Genomic DNA, 16670 nt, shown 5'->3' with positions numbered 1-16670 from the left:
TAAGAGACTGTAGTTTAGTGAAGGTCAAGTGACTTGCACAATGCAAGTCTAGAATATCCTTTACTTCCTGCTAACCTGCAAGTCTAATCTAGAAGGAAAGAAAGATAGCTTAATATCTGTGTGACCTTCTTATCCCAACTCCTGTCCAAAGATGTACATAAGCCAACTTTTGGAGATAAATGGCCACTTCCTGAGAAGACCTCTGGGTTCATGGGAAAGACATTTTCCCAAGTTTAGAAGTGAAAGAGGGTCTATACTGACAAGTGGTGGTAAGAAGTTAATATCCACGTCTGGGATCAAAACTTCCTCTCTGTTTATCCTGTTTCATCCATGTCCCCAAAAGAGCTACTGAGATGTCTCTAGTCGCCTTGGAAGGATGGATACAGAAGGACAGATATTTAAATTCAGGGCTCTACACTCTGTGGGAAAACATAGACTACTAATGAAGGGACTACCCATTTGGCCAATGCAAACTTGAGCCCCATATTTTGCTGTGATCCATGCAAGCAAATAAAATAAAATTTTTTTTCAAGTAAGATGGAGCTAATTATAGGAGGCAGAGAGTAGGTAAAATAGCTCCTTGTTCAGAAGCATCCACATATTTTCCTGAGATGAAGAGCAAATATTTTGTTTAAATAGCAAGCAATTTTCTATAAAAGTGCTACTGCTTGGAAATGCTCTTTATGATTTATTGCTGCCTTTTAACCTGAAAAAATATTAATAACTGAGGAGCCTTTGTTGGTATCTTTATTATGCTTAAACCCAAATAGCCATAATATTATAACTGGTGTGGCCACATTCAATATTTTTCTTTCATGAATGCAGCATGGGCTTATTAACAGAGACCAGAAAATAAAAATAGAGGGGACCTTCCAGGCATTAGTTAGCTTTACATAGAGATGCCGCAACAGTACTATGACAGCTAACTTTCACAAGGCCTGGGGTGAGGCCTTGCAGAGAATCCCTCTGCATTTCCCCCTTTTCTCCCAGATAGAGCACTTTCTCTGCATATGGATTCATGTCATCATTCAGCTGTTTCTTCTGGTAAAGCCGGAATCCAGAACAGAATCTCCGTGAAAAGGAAACCTATAAATTAGATCTCTTTGTGAGCAATTTGCTGTTAGTTCTATTCTCCTTGCCTATTAAGATTCTTTATTTACTTCACCAAGAGATTTCTGCTGACAAGTCCATCCATTTACCACTAGCCTAGATAAAATGATAATAAACAAAATGTCAAAAATGTATTCATAGGACCTTCTCCATTCCTACCCCTCCCCTTCTTTTTCATCAAGCTGGTTAAAAAACCTACTGGAGCTAAAAATGTTTAAAATGGACATGCTGGCAAAGGCTTTGGATTAGATAATTAATTATATTTTATGACAATGTTTATGTATGCTATATTTGTAATGATATATATTATATAATACATGCACACACACATATAAACATTACACCCAAACTGGGACAGTCAGAAAGAGGACAAATATCTCTCTGTTCCCACTGCTTATGTTACTGATCTGATTTGGCTAATAATCATGTCCCCAGGATGGGGAGGTTGAATGGAGGCATATTGGGGGAAAGGAAATTTTCTGTTTTATGCTTATGGATGATTCCCAAGAGGAATCTTTTGTTTCAGAGTATCTTTTTTAGTCCTTTGGGTGAAAGGCAAATGCTGAGCAGTTCTATCTTGCATATAACTCCAATGGAGACACCTATAATACAAAACAGAGATCCCCCGAGGGCACCGTTATACATTTATTATAAAGCAAAGATTAAAACAATTTTATGGAAATTAAAGATAATACGGAACATTTGTCTCTCTCTCAGTCAAGGAGTAACATGAAGCAGTTCAACAAACAGCTCCAGGCAGTTCCACGCGAGATGATGGAACGGCTGGGACCAAGGGGACGAGCAGGGCGGCTGCAGACTGTGCGGTGCGGGTTTAGTACCAGGGCATCTCGCTGGTGCTTGGCAACTGTGCTCTGGTGAAAAATGACACGCCAGCAAAATCAGAACAATGGGCCAGTCCAAGGGTTCTTAGGTGGTTTGCCCTCCTGAAATCTATCTCAGCAGGACAAGATGCAAACAGCAGGGTGGGGACCAGGAGGGGTGCTCAGGAGAGCTTTTTACATTTGTTCAGGGGAATGTGTGTGTGTGTGTGGTTTGTTGGTTAGATTTCTATTTGATTCACATGGTCCCTACAAAGAAGAGTGTAAAAAACTCTGAAAATTTGCAAAAAATCCAAGCTGGTAGCATTTCTATTTTATATATAATAGAATCCTATTACCAAAATAAGTGGTTGTCAGAGGAGCGTAAAACATCTGTGTTATGAGAGAGATGTACTCTACTTCATTTGCACATGAGGGTCTGATTTGACCTCTAGAACACTGAATTTATGGCAAAAGGAGGGCTTTTAAATTGAGTTTGTTTTATTTTGATCCTCTGTCTGGATATTTCTTTCATACCTCCCAGGCAGTAGCTCTCATGGGTAAGCTTATATTTTTGTTAATAAAAAAGTGCAATTGGTGCTAATCTAGACTTCCATCATGGTCGTTCAAGCTTTCCAATGTTAATAACCACTCCCATAGAAAGGATCATCAAACTGACTTCAGACTACGTGGTTTTGCGGTCAACGCAGTGAGCCATATTCAGAAACGTCAGCTTTGCTTTCCTTAGTCCACTGCTGGATAGCTATGTGACATTTATAAGTTAATTGTTTTCTTTCAGCCTCGATTTCTTCAGCTGGAAAAGGCTACTCCTTATTTACTTATTTAACATGAGTCTCGGGATGGCAGTGATTTATGGAGTGAACTAGTTAAGATATTGGGCTCTTGATCTGACTGACCTGAGCAGGAATCTCTCCTCATTACTCACAAGCTCTATGACTTGGGATCAGTTACCAACTATAACTCATGTCTATATACGTTAGTTATTGGGAAGATTAACTGAGATAATATATGTAAAGTATGTTAAGACTGGCATATGGCACTCTATAAATGTACAGATTTTATAAATAACAATAATAGCTAAATGTACTTAGGCCTCCACACAAATAATTAACTAAAGAAGAAGCTTTATCATATAATTATTATTCATAAATAATAACAGCAACATTTATATACAGATTTTTATGAGCTCTACACAGCAATGAATTTTCATGCCAGATCTCAAGCACCATACTTCACCTTTCATTTTAAACTCTATGACTTTTTCATATAGTGGCATAATACAGTACAGACTCTTGAAACACCTCCAGTTTTCATTCCCCTCCTCCCCCACCGCCTCCTGCTTTGTGCTCTCTAATGAAAAGAAAAGGTTAAGGGCAATCTGTTTGAGGCTAAAGCTTACTACACAGAGCAGGCCAGCTGATGGTGCAGGGCTGAGAAAGTGATGTGAACAGGAAGGGAGACATGGAGAACTTATGAAACACACGGAAGGTGTCTGCACTTTCGTATTAAAAATACACTGGGGGGAAGAAAACTCAGCACCAAAAATAGCAGAAAAAATATTTTCAAGCACTTGCTTTTGGTTTGCCTTCTTTTGCCCCTCTAATAGGAACTATTTTTCCACAAATGGATGGATGTGTTTAGTACAATAAACACAAAAGCCCTCTTGTTAGAATTCATTAAAAAAATAAATGTAAGAGACCTCCTTTATAAACACAAAAAGACAAGGAAACCAGGGGGTTCCTGGGTAATAACACATATCAAGGGGCATCAAAGGGACAAGGCCTTCATTTTTACCTAATAACATCCACCCTGGAGTGTCATTGCTTAATTATGGGTTTTTGAATGTTTGGGCCATAAAGGAACCAGAATTTATTTTCAAACACATATTGATGTACAGCCAAACAATATAGTCATTCCTCATCTATTAATGAGGTTAAGACCCATGCCTTTAAAGGGATCACAAATAAATTCTTGGGTATATTTTGCCTTTTAAATATTTTGAATATATGAATTCATCAGGATTTGGGGATTAGGTAACTGCTGTCTACACAAAAAATCTGCAAAATTTTTCATTACTTTTTTATTAGTTGGCAGCAAATACTCTAACTGTGAACTTTTATGAAGCTATAAACATAAAGGACCTTCTGATACTGGTATGATGATAATTCTAAATTTCCTCTTTGCAGCTGTGGTTGATCCCCTCTATTTGGTACAATCTATTTTTTTGTGACTTAACAGAAGAAAGTTGGCTCACTACTGTATTGCCTTCAAGCACTTTCTTGGGAAGTTCTTGAATTAAATCCACATGGAAACCCAATTCCCCTCTCCACCTTTCCCTTAAGGTGGTTATAAAATGTCAGTAGAAAGCAAAGCTGTTTATTTTACTTAGAGTTGGATTCTGTTAGTAAATGAGTTTCTGGTGGGGCTTATGTGCAAACCACATCTTTCAATCAGATTCTTTACATTACTAAATGTGTATTAAATTGTGCCATAAATATTAATTTAAAATTCAGAAGTTCAGATTTCATCTAAATCCAAGTGAATAAGCAGAGAGACAAACTGTTTAACAAGTTCTAGATTCACATTCTAGCTCCACCAGCAAAACATTGCTTGACTTTTGGACATCATAGGCCAGAAAGACAGCTGTGCTGCCTTCCCAATGAGCAGAGATCTGTGAGCTGACTTTCATGACAACTTAGAGATCTCTGTAAAGAGAGTGTGGCAATCCTGGCAGGACAGACGGCTCTCCTCCTGGAATCTAGGACATGGTATATGCTAAGGCAGGCTCTGACTGCTCAGCCATATCTAATGCTTCAGGGGTTGGGACAGTTTTCAAATATGATGGAACAAGAGGGTAACCTAAGAGGTGCCAGGCATATTGGGAAGTAGATGAGTCTGAGATGATAGGATATGGTTGCTGGGTATTACGGGCTATCTCTTACGAATCCAAGCTATGTTTCCAGGGCCTAAGAGCCAAGAGACTCTCACTGGACACTCAGCCCCTGAATCTAGCTCTCTCCAGCTCTCCTCCTTGAAGAATACTGCACAAAGCACAGCAGACAGCATGCTGCTGCTAATAGTGCTCAAGAAGGTAAAACATGAAGACAAAGATATCTGTTGTGGTTTCCTTTTCATGTGACTTGGTTTAATTCTGGGGGGTATCTTTCCTTTTACTAAATTTAAGGTAGCTTAAAGAGAAGGGCAGTGACATTAGCAGAAATTGCAGGATAAATGGATGGTAGAAACTACCTACTCTGTCTGTGTCTTTGTTGTTTTGTTTCCATTTTCCTATAATTGAACCTGCTTTTTTTCTGTATGAAACTGTAAAAGTCCACTATTTGTTTCAGGAACTGAAGAATCAATGGACACATTCTTTCATCAAAGAGAGCTAGAGTACCCTTTGGTACCTAGATTTCTGTTTCCTGCTTAACTGAATTCTTGAGGCTAGAATATGGAATTCAATGGTTTTCCATCTTTTCTTTGGGGAAAACCATTTAATTTGTTACGAAGTCTCATGATCCTCCATATATGTGTTTTAAAATGTGTATTATTAAGCACATCCACCTCTTTAGACCTTTGAAAATACATTGAAATAAAATAAATGCATCTCTATGAAATATAATGCTATTTGAGATAATCCTTGGCTTTTGCTTCACTCACCTCTGCCATTCACTCTGCTGTTTCCCAGGAGCCTGGAGGCCACATATTGGCAACCACTTAACACCCTGAATGGAGGTGACTTCTGCAAGACATTTGCTACGGTCTTAAGTGCAACAATATTAACTGAGTTGATCTTTTGGAATCTTCTGGGATCTACCTGCTAGTATCATCATATTTCTTTGGTGCTTAAAAACAGAGCCTGCTTGGATTAGAAGATAAATCCAAGAGGACAAAAAACATGAAATGGATAAGCGTGCCTCAACCACGTGGATAAGCTCACCATCTTTATATCATTAACTCGAAGGTTTGTGGTGTTTTTCATATTAATGGTATGTCTGCACTTAAGAAAAAAATGGAGGACCAGGAAAAATAGGTTACACATGCTGGTAGAACTTACCTTATTTTTCCTTCTCTGCAGTGTTCCAGGGTTTACGTTTGAATGGTTGTGAATGATGTATTTGACTCAAATAGGAAGAATCTATAAATGTTGTGGAAAAGGAATAAAAAGTAGTTAAAAGAATGGCTTTAGAGTCATATTTGGCCTTAAATAAATATTTCAATACTTACCACCTATATGTGAGCAAGTAACTCAAACTTTCTCCAAATCTCAGTTTTATCATCCCTAAGGGAGCAATAGTATTTATACCTAGAAGTTAGTGATTACTAAATATAAAATTATGTAAAGAGCACAGTTGATGGTGTATAGTAGCACTCAAAATATGTAGTAGTAGTTTATGTACTTTGTGACAGGCTAGAAAAAAGTTTTCAGGGAATAGTATTCAGAGTTTAAGCCCTTTTGGGTATTTCTCCTTAAAATTACTTGGTTCCAACTTCACTGTGTAGGGTTTTCAGTACAGGTCAGAGCTAAGTGTTTGCATGTGACACTGAGGACATGGGGACAAATAGGAACAGTTCAGGGCTATCATTGATGTGACAAATGTGACCATAACTGAGGGAGCTTTGGAGGAAAAAGAAAAAAAGAGTGAAAGTGCAAGAAAAAGAATATTGGCAAACAACTGAAGGCCATTTAGGGAGTTGGGTGAATACTTCAAATCTCTGCAGGAGACCATTAAGTTGAGAAGACCCTTTCACCAGAGAATTTGCAACAGTGTTAATATAGGCAATGGCCATACTATTGTGTGGGCCAGTAAGTTCACTCGGCCCACATCCATGTGATGTAAGGGAAAAACTCAAACCAACTTTTGGCCAACCCAGTATTTGAACTATTGTCAAGAGCTGGGGCAGGCACGTATGCCTTCATGTATGGGCCTAGGTTTTCACGCTGCTTTGGTATTGTTTAGTCGCTAAGTCATGTCCGACTCTTTTCAACCCCGAAGACCATAACCTGCCAGGATCCTCTGTTCATGGGATTTCCCAGGCAAAAATACTGCAGTGTGTTGCCATTCGATAACATCATTAATAGTAGTAACAATAACAATTAATATTAGTTGGGTTCTTGCCTTGTAACAGGCTTGCAGACATATTCATTCATACATCTGAGTACATTTCACAGAACAGCCTTTCATGTCTGTAAACATGATTCAATGTAGCAATAGCTAAACAAGTCAAAATCATTACCAATGATCCTAGTCAAGATAAATTAATATTAATCAAACAGCTTTAGATTATTTCTAGACCCTGCTAGTCTAAATCAGAATTAAATCTAAAGTTTGGACTCATGTATTAATTAAAGGGGGGAGGAAAAGATCTTTTTCAAACAGTCCTTAACACTGAGGACCACCATTGCAAGTTGACAGACTGTAGGATCTTTGCCCAAACTTCTGTGAGCTGTGAAAACCAATAGCATTCAATGCTGGTTATCCATCAAGGTAAATTCAACTTTATTTTGGATTTAAAAAATTCTGTCTTTTCGAAATCCTGAGGGTAGGATGGTTTGGTGCTCATGGCATCCCAGCGTCATATTTCAAGAATCTGGTTGAAGTCTAAAAGCATTAAAAAATAAAAACATTGCCAAAGCTAAGGGCAGGTGGAAGTTAGAGGCTGCAATGCAGAGTTACCACATGGAAAACTGAATAGGAGAACAGAAACATCACCTATGAATCAACTTCTTAGCTGGTCAGCTCCATCCTCACCATCACCACTATTCTATCTAGGATTACTGTTTGTCTTTGATTTGACAACAGTCCCTTGCAGAAATGACTCAAGCTTTTTTGACTTATTAAACTCTGATAACAACAAGCTTTCTTCCAGCTCCTTTCTAGTGTTTTCTTCTGTAATGACCCCTTCTCTCATATTCTGATGCTTTGTTTGCTTTTTGCCTTTCTCTGTTAGGTCTCACACATCCTTTCTTTATACACATGTGCCATCTGCTTCTCAAACTCCACTGTATTTCCTTCCTCCAAAAATTCTGAAGCGTATTATTTTCCCATTACAGCAGAACACCAGGACACTGAGAATGGTTTAATATTCCAAGATTCCATAAACAGCCTGAGTGATTGCTCAGTTTTAAATGACCTTCACACATCATTTCAGCAAATGGAGATGCATTAAATGGTTCCAACAGGTGCATGATTATAAAAAGAATGTCAGATTTTTGTGGAAATTAATACTGGAATATAGGTTCTACCATTACTGCTTAGCCACAAATGGTTCAAGTAGTATAATAATATAACAGGCTCAGGGAGCCAATTAATCCATTAGAGGAAAATTCCATTTATTAAAAAAAATAAAGTGACTTTAGCTTTAAGGAAGAACTGCAGACAACAATTCTAAATGGAATTCTTAACAAATTACATACTGTTTTGTGGACAATTTAAAATCCAGCTATGAAAGGCAGGGGAGGGAATCAAGAAAATAAAATTGCCATTTTTAATAAAATGTGCTTTTGGGTGGTATACGACACTAATTATTTTGCATTTAATTGGCAGTCACAATTGGACAAAAAGTGGAAGAATGTAAGTACAAAACATGTTCTTGGCTTCATTTCTTCATCCCTACATACATTTCTGGGTTTTATTTATGGCTAAATTGAAGCTGAATGTCAAATCTGGGCCCCTCAGAACAAAATCTTAATAATTAAGTGGCAAAACTGAACATGATCGCTTCTGACACACCTACACTGGTAATTATTGCTTTGAGGCCATTTACTAATGAAATTAATGTATTCATTGCCCTAACAAATTAGCATAACTCATACATAATGCCCCACATTTCAAGACCTTACTGGAAAAACAGCACTTAATACTGCAGAATGAAATGGCAAGGGCATCGCATAGAGACAGTATTCACCAAATTACTACATGTTAAAAACTACAATAGCTAAGTGTTTGTTACCAAGCAAAATGTAAACACAATGTGGGTATTAGAGCCATCAATAGTGTAGTCAAGAGTGTACAATTGATGATTATCTTTGCACTTCAAATAAGCAGATATTACAATAGCAGTAACCATGGAATCTAATTAACTGGCTACTTTTAGAGCTACAAACTATGAAAGGAATGCTCGTCAGACAGCCTCTCCTTCCCCATCACATTGATAAAGAATATTGTTCAGCTGTTGCCGCTTCTCTACATTTCTTACTAAATAAACTTGATGGCATTCTTATTAAATCCTGACCTTCCCTTCCCCCAAGCAGCAAGAGGGTTAAAAAACAGAAGGTAAACAGTTTCAGTATCTATATGTTATTCTTAAAGGGGAAAATGTGAACATTATCCTGTATAAACTCAATACTTTGATATGAGGTGATTTTGCTCTCATTCTCTACCTGCTTTCATTTCAAATGACAAAGATGTCCAACGGAGTAGTTAGAAAAACGAAAAATAAAACTCTAAACCACATTATGTTTCTTTGACAAATTGTAACCTCAAGACATTTCCCTAAGTCCAAGCGTAGTGAAAGGTGGTGGTAGAGTTTTCCTTACTCCTGCATTAGATCAATTTTAAGGGAATTGTACACTGAAATGACCATAAGCTCAACTGGGATGGTGCTTAACACAGGTATGCCGTGTGTGTGTGCGCGCACACACACACACACACACACACACACACACATGAGAGCTGTAGGCAGTTATTGGAAAGCTGAGATTTAGGTTGACTCTTGCTTGGATGAGACAATGATGTTTATTAAAAAAAGAGTCATATTCACAGAACCCTTCAATTCATAAGTTGGCCTCTATTTGGTATATAGAAATACATAGTTCATCAAAGTTTGGAGCATAATTACTGAGAGAACTCAAAGAATTGATTACAGTTGAAGGCTTAAATCTTCATGAACGCATGTGAACATGGAGATCATATAATTCAACTTTCTCACTTTGTATAGTTGGGGCCAAGTATTTTGAGTGTTTAAGTAATTGGTTCAGGTATCATAATTAGTAGATATAGTCAGCTAAAGTCTAGGTTTTCTGACTTTAGTTCCAGAGCTCCTTTTATCACATTGACGAGAAGGTGAATGTATAAATTCTGAGGAAAGAAATTGTGGGTGTCCCCTTGCTTTATTTAACAGGAAGAAATAACTGGTAAGTGTTTCTTAGAATAAATAACTTTCGTAGTTTCATTAAAGCATCCTAGATATATGTTTTCAAATAATATTGATCCTGAAAAGCCATAAATTCTGAAATGCATGGAAGCATTTCAGCCATAGGGAATATACTGCTTAAAAATCCATGCCCTGGCCCTCAGCTTCACGTCTCCCCATGTCATTCCAGAGGGGCCTTAATACCTTCTTTCATCAAATATATGCAGAGCTGATGCAAGATCAGAAAAGCTGGAAAAAGGAAAAATCCTGTTTGGTCGTATGTTAAATACGTCAATCACAAGGCAAAAGGTGAATTTCAGTTAAATTTTCCCTACTTCCTTCACCCTTGACTCCTTTTTGTCTTCCTTCCCTTCCTCCATCTGTTTGAAATTATTTTCAGAACCTTCTACACCTCACTGGATATCCTACACAAATGGCCAGACTGGTGGGTGCTGGTAATTAAAAACTCTCTTTCTTTATCCTGCATCTTTACTCCCTTATCTGTGGTACACGTTGGTGAGATAGAGATCGTGAGAAGTTTGGAGGTGGGCCATATGTAACTCTGCGTTCCTTCTGTTCCCATCTGAGGCCAGAACGAAAGGTTATTAGTAAGGCAACATGATTAACATCAACAGGCACATTTAGCTATCTATCAAGGTTCCTGAGAGGTGAAGGCAGTGTTTACAGGATACAACTGAAGATGGCCTTGTGGCAGATGTGAAAGCTTGAGTATAACAAATGTGCTTTTTTATGTCTAGAATATGGACTCAAACCAAATGAAATGTTGGCTAAAGCTCAGTTCTAAAAACATTTCAATACTCTAAGAATATTTTGAGTTCAGTCAATTTAGAAAACATGTAGATCTGATACTAGTTTTAACTTATAGTCAATGCTACTATTAATTAAAAAACAACAATAGTAATAGCTACTGGAGTATTGAGTGGTATGTGCCAGGCAACATGTGCTACGAATTTTACGTATGTCATCCCACACAATCTTCAACAGAATGCTACAAAGTGGGATTTAATTTTAGAATTACAGTTGTCCCCAGCTTTTGAAAGTTCACTTTAGGCCATTTCACTTCTATGGAAGACTTACATTGGTACCTATTTTCACTAACTGAAAGAAATCTAAAGAGAATTTTTGCTTTATGAAAAAAGGCGAAAAGCAAAAATATTGGTTTTGCAGCCAGCCATGATACAGTCAGTGAACACCCAGAGCAGTGGAAGTGGCCCCACCAAGAGCTCCTTCCACGGGATCTGCACTCAGCATCAAGCCCCATAGCCTTCAGCTGTGTCTGTGCGCATCTGTCCTTTATCTCCATGTATTTTGTGTATCATTAGCAAGATATATTATAAGGCAATTGCTTCTTCACTTTATATCACTTCAGTTTATGAAAGGTTTCACAGGAACGCTCTGCTTTCAAACAGTGGGGAAACCTATAACCTCATTGTAACCCCCTGTCAGAGAGATTTAATCATTAATAATAACAATATTAAATATGTAATGAATAGGAAATGTTGTTGTTTAGTTGCTAAGTCATGTCTGACTCTTTTGTGACCCCATGGACTGTATCCTGCCAGGTTCCTTTGTCCGTGGGATATCCCAGGCAAGAACACTGGAGTGGGTTGCCATTTCCTTTTCCAGAGGATCTTCCTGACCCAGGGATTGAACCTGTGTCTCCTGGATTAACAGGTAGATTCTTTACCTCTAAGCCACCAAAGAAGTCCTTGGTGAAGAGCAGGAATAGTTAATATTTATTATAGGTTTTCTATGTGATACATCCTACTCTGCATGTTTACATTTATTCCTATGTAATCTTCACAACAATCCAGTAAAGTAGGTGTGATTATCCCCATTTACAAGGAAGAAAAGAAGGATAAGAGAGATTAAATAACTAAAGCACACACATCTAGTAAGTGGTGAAGCCAAGTGAACCCTATTAGCCTGAGTCTGTAGTTCACACTCTGTCCATAATATTCACTATCCCAAGATAAATCACTCATGTAACACACAGACAAGGTTTGGAGGCAAATCTGTGAGACTACTGCATCCTTTTCTTCTCTGTCCATTTACCTACAAGTCTGTTCCATCTCAAGGCCTTTGCTCTTGGTTTTTCCCCTAACTAGAGCTAGCTCTGTAGCCCAACTTTCCCCAAGGGTGACCCCTCATCTCTCAGTCATTTCTGATCCAGCTCCTTCTCAGAGAGGCCTCCTTGGAACATCTGATCTAAGTATATTGCCCAGATATTTGTCCTCAGATCAACTTGCCTCCTTGGTGGCAAGGAGACAATAACTGTACTTATGTATGTGTGTGTGTTAGTCACTCAGTCATATCTGACACTTTGTGATCCTTTGGATTGTAGCCCACTAGGCTCCTCTGTCCATGGAATTCTCCAGACAAGAATACTGGAGTGCGTAGCCTTTCCCTTCTCCAGGAGATCTTCCTGACCCAGGGATCAAACCCAGGTCTCCCACATTGCAGGCAGATTTTTACCATCTGAGCCACTGAGGAAGCCCCGTACGTGTGTATATAATGTGTGTATGTGTGTATATATGTATATGTGTGTATTTATAACTGCTTGTGTATATGTATATATCATTGTATATTTACCTGTTTATTAATGATTTATTCTTTGATTCTGCAGTTCTAAGCTTCATGAAGACAGGAACTGGGACCCTTTTCTTTACAGACATACATCAAGACTTCTCTTAAAGCTTTGTAAAGATTAGGTGCTCAAAGGACTTGGTGAGTGGAGGAATAAGTGAATATACCTAAGCTCAGTGTTATAAGTGTGACTATAGCTGCTTCTCTGGGCTTCCTAGGTGGCTCAGTGGTAAAGAACTCACCTGCCAATGCTGGAGACACAAGAGATGCAGGTTCATTCCCTAGGTTAGGAAAATCCCCTGGAGAAGGAACTGGCAATCTACCCCAGTATTCTTGCCTGGAGAATACCAAGGACAGAGGAGCCTGGTGGACTATAGTCCATGAGGTCGCAAAGAGTTGGACATGCCTGAGCATGCACACATACACACACATAACTGCTTCTCTCTGTGACTGTTTGTGGTATTTTAGATCATGGAGTAGAGGTGTTAAAAAAAAGCAAAGCAAAACTGTTTGCTTCAGTGTTAAGCAAGTTTTACTTTAGCTTCATGGTTTAGTTCAAGTTCCTGTTATCAAAAGCTTTATGGGAAGAGAGTTGCTAAGAACACAACTTTGCACCCTATTCTTAAAAGCACTCTTGCTGATTTTTTTTTTTTTTTTTTTGCTCCTAAGTAGCTTTTCTGCTTATTTACACTTTAAAATGTTTGCATTTTAACTGGAGTTTTTACTTTAACAAATAACACAATGCTACTTGGGCAACATCTGTGAAGTTGACCATCAGAAAGAACAACTATCACTTATAAAGTCACTAAAGAGGAATCTGGAGTTGATTATTTTTTCCTTAATTTCCATGGCAAAGAAATAATCTTTCATTTACAAAGGAAAACTGGTTTTCTCTTTAGAGTTCATGTGCTTGTACCATATTGAGAGAAAAGAACTTCAGCTTGCATGTGGGTCTTGGTAGGTATGAAGATTAAAAAAAAAAGTTTCTTTAATGTGGTTCTAATTTGGGGCAGTAGCAGTCGATGGAGGGAGAGGGTGGCAGAGGAGATGCCTTTGGCTTGATGTCTTAAATCACATGCAAACTAATAGTGTGTGGTCTGCAGAAATGGACACAGGAAAGAGGGTAAGTGGTGGTAAGTCAAAAAAGGTATTTTTGTTGTAAAAATATAAAATAAATTAGACATTGAACTAAATGTCATTGTATAGGAAATAAAGTCTAGGGAGCTTTTTTTAATCTCAAGAAGAGCCCATCAAACCCTCACTTTTACTTATTAAGTACTTATTGCATGCCAGTCACTACCAGGTACATTAGATGTATCTTAACTTGTTAAATCCTTAATTCACGTAGTTCTTATGACCTGCATTTTATTGGTGAGGAAATTGAAGCACAAAGGATTAAGTAACTAACTTGCCCAGGGTCACTTAGTAATTAAATGCCAGATCCAGGATTTAAACTCCATTCTGACTACTACCGAAATCCATGACTCCTAGGATCTTCCAAAATTTTTGGAAGAAATTTTCCCACAGAATCTCAGGCAGAGTGAGTTCTTAATTAAAAAAGTCCCCCATTTTGAAGGCTGGCAGAAGAATAAGCCATCTCCCTTCAACAGACATGGCTATCTACAGCCATTAAATTTGGGCAAAGAAAGATAGAATGGTTTGTGTCTATGTATTTATTTGTGTGTGTGTGTGTGTGTGTGTGTGTGTGTGTAAAAATGTAAAACTGCACTACATGAGAAAAAAATGTGAAAGGGAAACATCATTTTCTATGTTCCATAACACAGCCCAGAAATTGAGGGAATACAAGCCACTCTTAATAATTCAAGACTGAAAGGATATAGTAAGGAGGAAGTCAAGTTCTATAAAGCCCAAGTTATTGTGGCAGACATTTGAACCTACTATGGTTCAAATAATTACTTTGAAATATAACACCAAAGAATAAAGCCTAATATGACACAGTTATCCCATATGGTAGGTCATGTTCCTATCCAGTACTCCTATACTTACAAAAGGCTAGGGCTTTCTTCCCAACAGGGCATACACACACACACACACACACAACACACACACATACACACATATACTCATCCACTATACTTCAATATTTGATATTTCAGGGCCATGTGATAACAATGTCAAAAAATTGTTGGGGTCCATATGGCAGTCTAGGATATGAACTCTTAATATCAAGGTTCCGGGACAGGTGATCCCTAGGAAGAATTTCCTGGTGGCCTTAAAATTCTCTATATGTATGTTTGCCTGGTGAGGGAGGTAAAGAGCTAGAAGAGTCATAATTAAGGAGCATTCCTAGCTGATTCCCACTCTGGCCAGTGGCAAGAACAGGAGGACTTTGTAGGAATTTTCTAAACCTGCACTGAGGCTGGGAACAAGGCGGCAGTCCTTGCTTTGCCTGCATTGAATGAGTGTTCTCGACTTCATAGTCCTAGATTCTTACTGATGCAGTGACTAAAATCCACTTCTCTCAGGAACTCCATGGTCTTGTTTAGCCACAGCCTCAAGGAATGCCACATTGTGGGGTCAAGTGCTAAGAATCCAGGGACTGGAAAAAAAAAAAACCCAGATTGGTCAAACTTATGAGAAACATTATTAAGAGGCAATCAATCTTCCTCCGGTGACATGCTGGCAGGAGTACAGGGCTGCTGAGTCCGATCCCTGGAGGGGTTAGCGCTGGGACAGCCAATGTGGGCAGGCTGCCTCCCCTTACAACTGAAGGGTGAGCAGTGTCTGGAGAAGGAACTTTGGGTGACCTCAAGGAACGATGCTTGCGGCCTGGCCTAGGACACCCGTGAGAACATTCTCTGTTATGTTTATAAACTTTACAAAGTTATGATCGCAGTTATATAACCCCTATGTGGTGCCATAGTTAATGAAGTGCTGGAAGTTAGGAAAATAGCAATGATGTTGTTTTGCCCGCGCTGGGCTTTACTATACAAGGGTTAAACTCAGTGCTAATTTGCTAATGTGACACCGGATGTGATCTCTATAGCAATGGCCACAGGTCAAGTCAATCTTCTATTTCAGGAAACTCATAGCAATCGAATTAATATACAACCATATTAAAGTCATTTCAAAGAAGGAATGCTAATGAGTGACTGAAATTTGTGGTTTAATTCAAATGCAGAATAAGATCATCCCATAAAAATAGCTATAATAATAATTTGTTGACTGGATAGTTTATCCTTGTTTTTATTTTTTGGGCACCAATCTGCAATACCAAATGCCCATTTTGAAAAATGCCACCATTCCATCTCCTCCTCCCACAGCTGCTGCATGCTTGCCTATTTAGAAAGCGCTCAGCAGCTTTTTCAATAGCTTTCTAATTCTTGTCTTTGTAAAAACAATAAAAATAAAACTTGAGGGCTCCATCTTTATATCCATCTCCCAGCACACTGTGAGGCATACACACAGTGCCTAAGCATTGCTTGCACATGGAAGGCACTTAATAAATGTTGGTTGAGTAGCAATGAATCAGCGCAACCATTTGCAGATAAAAAAAATCACTTTTTCACCTGAAGTAGAACCTGGAGGTTTGAGTCAATATTTAATTAAAGACCTAATAGTTGTGTTAAGCCTAATGAATTGTTGTACCTACAAATGTCATAACATTTCTCTATTAGATCACAAAGGGATTTTGATGGCCAAAGAAGTACTTGGACAGTAAACTATAAAAATCTTGGTGTTCAGTTGGATGAATTAAACATTATAGAAAGTAATAAATGGCTGTAGCCACATCCTTTTACTAAAAATATTCCATTTCATAAACACACTGGAGGGAAACAATGTGATTGTGACATTCAGATATATTCAAGACAACAATATGTTCTTTTCTTTAGTCTTCTCAGAGGACAAAGTTCTACCAAAATCATTTGCTGAGGTACTTAAAATATTGAAATGACAATATTTAAAATATTTATTTATTAACATATTTTAGAGGTAGCATTTTAAGAATTTAGATCT

General features: G+C 38.1%; 1 long non-coding RNA gene across 1 annotated transcript in view; it reads right to left on the bottom strand.

Annotated features, from left to right (window-relative positions):
• LOC139035199 (uncharacterized) overlaps positions 1-16670 on the bottom strand; it is a 121884-nt gene that overhangs the window by 30569 nt on the left and 74645 nt on the right. The window contains exon 3 of the long non-coding RNA XR_011487805.1: positions 6007-6087. This is a non-coding gene — a long non-coding RNA (uncharacterized lncRNA). The remainder of the gene's footprint in view (positions 1-6006; positions 6088-16670) is intronic.

The sequence above is a fragment of the Odocoileus virginianus genome, chromosome 5 (genome assembly GCF_023699985.2).
Source record: "Odocoileus virginianus isolate 20LAN1187 ecotype Illinois chromosome 5, Ovbor_1.2, whole genome shotgun sequence".
Taxonomy (NCBI): Eukaryota; Metazoa; Chordata; class Mammalia; order Artiodactyla; family Cervidae; genus Odocoileus; species Odocoileus virginianus.
The sequence above is the reverse complement of the archived record's forward strand: the minus strand, read 5'-3'. Positions and strand labels throughout refer to the sequence as shown.